Source organism: Mytilus edulis, chromosome 13, assembly GCF_963676685.1.
Source record: "Mytilus edulis chromosome 13, xbMytEdul2.2, whole genome shotgun sequence".
Classification (NCBI taxonomy): Eukaryota; Metazoa; Mollusca; class Bivalvia; order Mytilida; family Mytilidae; genus Mytilus; species Mytilus edulis.
Genome location: NC_092356.1, coordinates 69,738,984 through 69,749,536, shown reverse-complemented (window position 1 = coordinate 69,749,536; position 10,553 = coordinate 69,738,984).

The window sequence follows — 10,553 nt, the reverse complement described above, 5'->3', positions numbered from 1 at the left end:
ATATTCTGGTACTGAAACATGGTCTGCTTCCTTTCGGACTCTCGATAGACACACTACATCTGTGAGAGTTGATGTTGGGACCTTTACATGTTGTGGGGAAAACTAGCTTATGTCTCGAATGAAATGAGACATTGCGGCTCTGCTACCGTTGTTGAAAGCAGGCCAGCTGTTCTGATGTTGTAGAGACAGACCGGGATCAACTGACACCTATAAGATTCAAAATTCAAACTCTTTTAATAAAATAAATAAAAACAAAAATAATACAAAACAGTACGTATTTCATATCCAAAATTTTATGGAAATATTCTTTATAAAGCACAAAAATTTCAGTATTCTCCTCAGAAACTAACAAAACCTTTAAATAGACTTATTAAAAGGGGATATAGTTACGATACTGTTGTCAGGTCATTAAAGATTGCATATTTTGGCTTTAACATTGATTCACTGATAGGGTCTTTGCATCGGAACTAAACACATTTACTTCTAAAAAAAACAGTTGTTGGCATGACACGGGTTATGTTCTTCTCATATATTTTATGATAGTATGATACTAAACCCCTAACGGGAGGGATTGTACCTGATATTCATATGATGAAGACATAATCTTTCAATCAGTTTAATTAAGGTCTGGAGCTGGCATGTCAGTTAACTGCTAGTAGTCTGTTGTTATTTATGTATTATTGTCATTTTATTTATTTTCTTTTGTTACATCTTTTGACATCAGACTCGGACTTCTCTTGAACTGAATTTTAATGTGCGTATTGTTATTCTTTTACTTTTCTACATTGGCTAGAGGTATAGGGGGAGGGTTGAGATCTCATAAACATGTTTAACCCCGCCGCAATTTTGCGCCTGTCCCAAGTCAGGAGCCTCTGGCCTTTGTTAGTCTTGTATGATTTTAAATTTTAGTTTCTTGTGTATAATTCGGAGTTTAGTATGACGTCCATTATCACTGTACTATTATGCATATTTTAGGGGCCAGCTGAAGGACACCTACGGGTGCGGGAATTCTCGCTACATTGAAGACCCATTGGTTGCCTTCGGCTGTTGTTTGCTCTATGGTCGGGTGGTTGTCGCTTTGACATATTCACCATTTCCTTTCTCAATTTTACAATCACAATAAAGGAAAACAAATATTGGCAATTATTTCTTTAAAAGAAAACAATGAATATTTTATTAAAACTTTATTTATGAAAACTATTAATTATCTCTATTTCAATTTAACTTGTTTTAAAATATTTTACTTTAAATCTTAATAACTTTTAATTAACAATTCAAAACTCATGACTTACCTATAAGATTCAAAATTCAAACTCTGACGTCTCAAAGCAGAATTTTGACTTATATAGCAATCATGATAAAATTAGAAATTTCCAAATATGGTTAGGGTCAATTGTATTTGTACAATTCGATTATATAATTTTTATGAAAGAGGTCACTCTGTTTATATCGGCCACGTAAACAATCGTGTATTGGAAATTTGAAGTAGATAAACATATTAATTAAATGGACAGAGAAATTGATTATTAGCGCTATAAAAGTTAATGATTAATTCTAACAACATATGTGTCCTAAATTAGTGTCAAAATACTGTCACAATAAATACATGAAAAATAAATAAAAAACAAAATAAAAACAAACTAAACTACGATGATCAAGGGTCTGGCTAAGTTTGGTGACTATTTAAACAAATAAACAATGATGATCAAGGGTCTGGCTAAGTTTGGTCACTATTTAAACAAATCAACAACAAGGAATATCTTCGACCCTCTAAAAAACTCAATCACGTGTTTTAAAATCTTTTCGTTTTGCACCCGAGGTTAATGTGCAGAAAAGATTAGTGTGTTATTACTAGATGTCGTATTGGTCATACTAGAATAACACACGAGTATCTTTTAAAAAATGAACATGAACCACAATGTGTACCTTGCAACTGCAAGTATACTATTAAACATGTTTTAATTAATTGTATTGACTTTGCTGATATTCGTAAGAAGCATTTCAATGTCAATAATATGTATGATCTATTTAATAATGTTCCATTTACAGATATTGTTGCATTTTTAAAAGAAATTGGAATTTATTTTAGAATATAAAAATGTTATTATATTTTAGTCGTTTTTAATTTTTATCACGTTATCTTACTGCTGAATTTTATTTGTAAATAATCAATTTGCTTTAGTCTAGAATTTTAGTATATTGGAGGACGTATTGTCTTATTTTAAAAATATTCCTTAAATTGTAAAAATAATCGAATTAGCTCTCGCCGCGATATAGCCTTTTTGTGCTAATGCGGCGTAAAACAACCAACAATCAATCATCAATCATTAATATTTTTATGGCGTGAAATGTGTATTTTACATGTTTGGTTGAATTTTACTATATTTTTCTTTTATTTTATAAAATATGACTTAACATAACATAAAGCTAACTTGCATTTCTTTTTAATCACTGTTCTAAATATAACAATTTTACAGCTCATTTAGGATGAGGCATGTTGTCACGGATTTTAAAATAGCAGGGAAATCAAACTTAGATTTATATTTGTAGATATTTCATGATTGTATTGTTTAATTTTTATATTTGTATGATTTAGCAATAATCCTATTGTTTGGATTTTATACTAATAAAGTATGTTATATAATATAATCATAACTTTCCGAAAAAACCCGTTAGGGATTAGGATAAGCTCGTTGAATAGGGACTCGTTTCATCTTCATAATAGTCGAAAGGACTACATAGCGGTTGTGTAATTAGTTCCATAGTATTTACGTAATTTATTCTTATTATTTCACATTTTTTAGCATGTGACACTTATCCTAATACGAGTTATAGGATGAAAATAGAATTAGTAACGTTTAACTTATAGTTCCACTGAATTTAGTCACATATGTCCGGGGAAGGAGTTCATGTCGGTTAGTTTTTTTATTCCGCTCTAGAATTTTGACTGATAGATACCTTTACTGTGTATCCCCATCACCGGATATTTTCGGTTGTGTACTGTAGATTAGAATTGGTGTACGGGAATTTGGATAGTCAGCAGGACAACAAGCACAAGTCAGGTATTTTAAAATAAATCTTTTTTATTAGATAGTTTATTTCTCATAAAACCATAAAAGTACAAAGGTTACAGAGAAGTTAAAAACATGCATACAAAATATACATAAATACATCAATACAAATAGTTAAATAAACAAAATAAATAAAATAGTTAAATAAACAAAATAAATAAAATAGTTAAACAAATAAATAAATAAAATATAAGAATGCAATTCAAGTAAATAAACATGTTTAAAGTCATAGTTTTAGTGTTCAGAGGTTGAGAAGAAGGAGTAATTTTACTGTTGATACATTTGATGAAATTGCAAAGCTGTCTGAGTGCTTTTTGTTTTTTGGAATTAAACAGCCGCTTGAATTTTAAAACATTATGTCTGATTATTAGTTCTTTCGGTATCAATCTTTTCCTTTCATCTTCTAAAGCCAGGCAAACAAAAATATGATATTCGTCTCCAATATCTCCATTCTGGCATAAAGAACACTTTCTGTCACTTCTGTCAATATGATACAATCTCCCCTTTTCTATTGGGAGTGAAGAATCTGTAGTTCGGAATTTGCAAAGTGTATATATATCTCGGTCATTGCTAATATTCAAATAATTTTCTAACTCCAAATTTTTCTTGAAAAATATTTACAGATTGTTATTTTCTTATCGAAACCATTGATTTAAGGCAAATATGAGATTTTTTTTTAATTTTTGTTATCTTAAAATCGTATTTTCACCCAAAAATTTATAAATCGATTAAAAATATGAAACTTGAAACTTCACCATGGTCTGCTTAAATTTCATAATGACTTTGTGCAGATATTTGAATATTTAATTTTCGTCTTCGAAATTAAGGGTCGACTTTTGTCATAAGTTTCCGCAACAAAAAAAAAGGAGAAAATGAGTAGGTTCAGTAAGACCTCTTTTTGGCCCCAAAATATATCGGTTTTACAAAATTGTTATAATGTTAACTTATAGCTATTTGTTGGAAAGTAAAATACTTCTGCTACATAAATATGGGCTGTTTTTGACAATACAATGCACATATATCGGGTACTAAGTCATGCTAAATTACTGAAATCTTTACAATTTTAGCATTTGCGTTGAATTTTGGACGGTTTTCGTCTTAAATGGAAGTGGCCGCATTCGTGTTCATTCTTAATTTTTAAATGTAAGTTGTATTTGATGATAATACATAACATATATAAAGGTTGAGGGTGAACACGGATGCGGCCACTTTCATTTTTGACGAACACTATCTGAAAAGTGGCATATTATGGCATATTTGATAGATTTTCCATATCTAAGCTTGAATATGAGCATCTGAAATGACTAAATCAGTTCAAATCTTTCACACAAACTAATTGAATCGACTGAAGTAGACACTTTAGTGTTTAAAAAGTGTACAAAATCTTTAATCAGATGAACTTGAACTTTGAGGCCAAAATGGGTCCTTACCGGACCCACTCCTTTGACCGCTGTGTGAAAAAAACACGGTATTTTTTTACTTTCCAATTTGGTCAGATTTTTTAAATCATATGTATTTGAATTTCAAACGATTTTTTTCATTGGAAAATTTAACAGTTTTTCTATCTATTATATTTTATGAAAAATTTGTGTATCGTTACTTTTGTTGATTAGTATATTTGATTTACTCTGTTGTTTTCATTGTTTAATCTGTTAATATACATATCAAGGACTAATTGTTTGTGCACAATAACATGGACTTACCTGCTCGAAAATAATTATAACTGTTGAATAAATAAATACGTTAAATCTACCCTTTGTTAAACAAAATGTAAAGGAATGCACAGAAACGTAATCAAAAGCTACACGCAAGCGTAATGGCAATGCGCGCAAACGTACTCATTTTGGGCGCAAATGTAAGGGCAATGCGCGCAAATGTAATATTGTTTGAGGGGAGGGATTGACGCTCACTAACTTGTTCACCCCGCCACTTATGGATGTATGTGCCTGTCCCAAGTCAGGGGCCTGTAATTCTGTGGTTGTCGTTTGTTGCTATGGTACATAGATATGAAACATATTTGTTTTTCGTTCATCATTTTGTTCATAAAATGTTTCTCGTTTAAATTGTTTTTCATTTGTAATTTTGAGGCCTTTATAGCTGACTTTGCAATAGGGGCTTTGATCATTGTTGAAAGCCGTACGGTGACATATAGTTGTAAATTTCTATGTCATTTGGTCTTGTGTGAAGAGTTGTCACATTGGCAATCGTATCACATCTTCTTGTTATATTAAGTATGATCCAGAATCGTCCGAGTACAAATTAATATTTATACTAATTGAAATTCAATAGAAATCAAAATTCCAATATCGCCATTTGACGTGTAAGAATTGGGATATCCAGACTTTTACTAGAACAATTCTGTTTTTGTCCGAGGATCTACGATTCTGCATTTGATTATTTGTATTCATTACTTTACTGATGCACTTCACAAGAAGAAATAAAACCCAAAAACAAAATAATTAAAAATGATAAAATATAATGTTTCTTTCAATACTTCATCACACAATAAGGTGAAAAAAATAAACTTTTTTTGTTGTTATCAAAATAACATTTGCTTTATATATTTTGTGTATCATGGTATTTTGATAAGCACAAAACTTTTATTTAATAACACGAAAAAGGAAATAGATTTTGCTAAATTAACAAGTGTGGACACAGATCAGTGTGGCTAGTATGTTTGGGTGTTTGGGTAGTGCTTTCTGATAAAAAGAGTTCTCTGGTGCTAAATTAACAAGATTATCTTCTGAATATGAATGTTGAGACATTATTGCAAACTTCACTTGTTAAATTTTGTATCGAAGGACACCATTGACATACATTATTATGTTATAGATATAAGAAGATGTGTAAATACAACGTTCATGTCTTCTTAAAATTAAATAACAGGTTTTCACACTCTCACGTATCATATTTACATCTGAAAAGAACAACATTGACCTTGGTTTTCATCTAATTTAAAAGTATTTATTTTCAGCAACATAATTTAAAAGGTTTCAAAAATCGTCATATAAAAAATAAAACTCAATAAAACTATCACATAAATTGCATACTTTATTTTTGTAAAACTCTATTTTCATATAAACAGTCCAACTATACAGGAGCACCAGATTATGTCCAGTCCTAAGTCAAGAGCCTGTTGTTCGGTTGTTGTCGTATTTTGGTGTGGTTCATAAGTGTTTCTTGTTTTTCGTTTATCATATAGATTAGACCTTTGGTTTTCCTGTATTTTTCTGAATGGGTTCACACTAGTAATTTTACGGTCCTTTGCGTCTTGCTGTTCGATGTGAGCAAAAGCTCTGTGTTGAAGGCCGTACTTTGACCAATACTTGTTAACTTTTTATACATGGTGACTTGGTTAGAGAGTTTGAGTCTTATTTGCACTCAAATAAATCTTCTTATTTATATGATGCTTTGTATCCCCAAACAATTACCCTAGACGCAAAAATCAAATTAATTATTCCCTTGAAAAGCGGTTTGAAAGAACAAACATTTTTAAACGTAAACAATTTTGTTATATTCTAATTGATTATCTAATAGATATTAGAACATGTGGTGTGAGTGCCAATGAGATAACTCTCCAGCCAAGTCGGAAGCTGTAAAACAAAATAGGTCAAAGTACGGTCTTCAAGACTGAGGCTTGGCTCACATCGAACAGCAAGCTTTAAAGGGCTCAAAAAATGACTAGTGTAAAACCATTCAAACAGGAAAACCAACGGTCTACTCTCTCTATATAAATAAAACCGTTTAAAACTTAAAATAAAAGTTTAATAATAAGGATGATATTATGTATACCTTATTGAGACGGCAAACAAACGACGCAGCGCAATTTCAAATTATGTTGAACTCTAACTCGAGATGTAACTTGGACATACAATCGATGGATAGTCACATTCTTATTGTAGCGCTTTAATATCGTGCGCTACAGTTTTGATAACGCGTTCACGAAAATGTCTTTTGTTCATTGGACTAAAAGGGATCAGAAGTTCATTAACATTGGAATTTAAAATACACAAAATATACATATTTTGTAGGTTTGTTGGGTTGTTAATTAAAAAGTAATTGTCTTGAATTCGGTGTACAGGTCGATTTTCATTAAGCGAGTGTCGATAAATACAATTTATAGTACAACAAAACACAATTTTCATTTTAGCAATAAGCGTAACAGTATAAATTAACGATTTACAGCAAAAAAGGTATTTCAACGTAGTCAAAAGCATTCTCCTCACCACACAGAACAAATTACATTATACACATTATAATTGTCTAGAACAATCGTTGTACCATTTTTGGACTACATCAGGACCAAGAACAACGACTAGAAACCTTATTTCTTTTCCAATACACAACGTCACGGCCTCCCCCCCCCCCCCCAAAAAAAAAAAGAAGATGTGATTGCCAATGAGACAACTCTCCACAAGAGACCAAAATGACACAGAAATTAACAACTACAGGTCACCACACGGCCTTCAACAATGAGCAAAGCCCATATCGCATAGTCAGCAATAAAAGCCCTGAAATGTCCATGTAAAACAATTCGAACGAAAAACTAACGGCCCTCTTTATATAAAAAAATGAACTTACGATCAAGTACTTACCGTGAGGATATTATCGTTCTGATTATCTATGTAATACTGTGCCACTTGACGTTTGTATAGACTGGTTATACTGTGCCACTTCGCGTTTGTATAGACTGGTAATACTGTGCCACTTGACGTTTGTATAGACTGGTAATACTGTGCCACTTCACGTTTGTATAGACTGGTAATACTGTGCCACTTGACGTTTGTATAGACTGGTAATACTGTGCCACTTCACGTTTGTATAGACTGGCAATACTGTGCCACTTGACGTTTGTATAGACTGGTAATACTGTGCCACTTGACGTTTGAATAGACTGGTAATACTGTGCCACTTCACGTTTGAATAGACTGGTAATACTGTGCCACTTCACGTTTGTATAGACTGGCAATACTGTGCCACTTGACGTTTGTATAGACTGGTAATACTGTGCCACTTGACGTTTGAATAAACTGGTAATACTGTGCCACTTCACGTTTGAATAGACTGGTAATACTGTGCCACTTCACGTTTGTATAGACTGGTAATACTGTGCAACTTGACGTTTGTATAGACTGGTAATACTGTGCCACTTCACGTTTGTATAGACTGAATTACTGTTTATATTTTGTGTGTTTACTTTATTTTTAGGGAAGAGTGATGTTTGATACTGTGCGTAAAAGTATAAAATCAAAGATGTTGCTCATCTATTTGGCTGTTGTTTGTCTTGCGTACAAGACAAGTGCATATAGTAAGTTTAGATAGCACATGATATATACAGATGTGTTCCGAGAAACTTAATAGTAAAGAAGAACACCTCTAAAATTTATAGAAATGTGAATGTCCTAAATATTATGGGCTAAAGCTATTGACACATGTATATTGAATTAATTGTTGAATCGTCTTTGGTATGCGATTGCTTGTTTTTACTTAGGAAAATATAAAAAAATGTTTTTTTAATCAGAGACAGAGAAAACTATTGACAACACGAAACACTAACATTTAAAAAAAAATTAAATGGTCAAAATTTTCAGTAACGAATAACAATTCTACAATGATGTAAGACTAGTATCAATTAAAAGGTCTACAGGCATATTTTAAAAGAAATATTGTACTTTACAAACTGTAAGACTAAGTTCAGATGTTGTATGATTTTGCATGTACATTGATTACGGCTAGGGACTGTCGGAGAGAAAAAAAAGCACATTTTTAAAAGAGAAAACTACGAAAACTGGACACTACATTATCTGTGACAGATGGGGTAAAAAAGGTTTTTGGATATATTAGTTTATGCTATTTCTTCATGATACTATTTTGACGAAACACGGGATAACTTTTGGTGTGAAATTGTTAATATCGATCCAATAACTTTCAAATATTTTTGATTTGAGCGTCACTGATGAGTCTTATGTAGACGAAACGCGCGTCTGGCGTACTAAATTATAATCCTGGTACCTTTGATAACAATTTCAGTATCTTCCTTTAGCAAATATATCTGATGAAGAACCTTTTTATTACTTACAATACTGCAATTCGGACATTTTCCCACTAAAAACCGACCAATTAGAGACATTCCAAGCCATATGTAATTGATTTATCTTTAATTTTGGAACTTTCTACGAGATGAAAATAACTCTAATATCCGTTACTGACAATTATTCATTTCAACTGATCATGACATTTTGATTTAACTTGCCAATTTTGTTCAATTGTTTGATTTTGTGTTTATTATGTTTATCATTTACACTCTCCTTCTGGATGCAATAAAGAATACATATATATGCACAATATGTTATAACAATATTAAACTTATTTATGACATCTTTGTTTCGAAAGGTTCTTGCAAAGACATATACATGGCCGACAACCGGAACTCAAATGGAAATTACGTCATTCATCAATATGGAAACGCAATCAGCGTGTATTGTTCATTCGAAAGTAACTATGGTTACACGTACATCTCAAAACAGTCATATACTGCAGATTTAAACATTAGTTTATTGTATACCACTCTAGATTTTGCCAAAATTCGCCATAGAAAAAGCAATGGCAATCAAAAAGAAGTTATCGTAGAAAACTTGTCTTCATTCCAAAGCTTGTCTACTTTATATTTTGGATACAACGCCAATACTACGTATCAAGGTCCAGATAGCCGTAACGCAGGTTTAAAACCATACTTATTTCTCGGCTTTTTACCTGAGAATTTAGTAAGAAACAAAAATACACAAGGGTACCGCGCAGCCGGAAAGGACTTTACTTTCAGAAATTGTGATGCCAATCCGAACAGTTATATCACATTTTACTATAATCCCAACAACACATCCCCTGGTAGGCTGGGCTATTCCAATCACTTCATGAAGGGGTGGATGGATGAATCTGAACTATTGCCAATGAACAACTATATGGATACTGATTTTTACTTTGACTGGGAAATGCACATGGGCGGATGTGGTGGTTTCATGACGTCACACTATATGTCAAACAACAGAGCGGCACTTGGATTACCATTTAGTAAGTACATATATTGTTTAATGATGTACTAATAACTTTGATTTCTGTTTATATTAATTGTATATGTTAAATTGAGAAAGGAAACGGGGAATGTGTCAAAGCGACAACAACCCGACCATAGAGCAGACTACAGCCGAAGGTCACCAATGGGTCTTCAATGTAGCGAGAAACTCTCGCACCCGTAGGCGTCCTTCAGCTGTCCCCTTAAAAATATGTATACTAGTTCAGTGATAATGGACGTCATACTAAACTCCGAATTATACACAAGAGACTAAAATTAAAAATCATACAAGACTAACAAAGGCCAGAGGCTCCTGACTTGGGACAGGCGCAAACTTGTGGCGGGGTAAAACATGTTTATGAGATCTCAACCCTCCCCCTATATCTCTAGCTAATGTAGAAAAGTAAATTCAT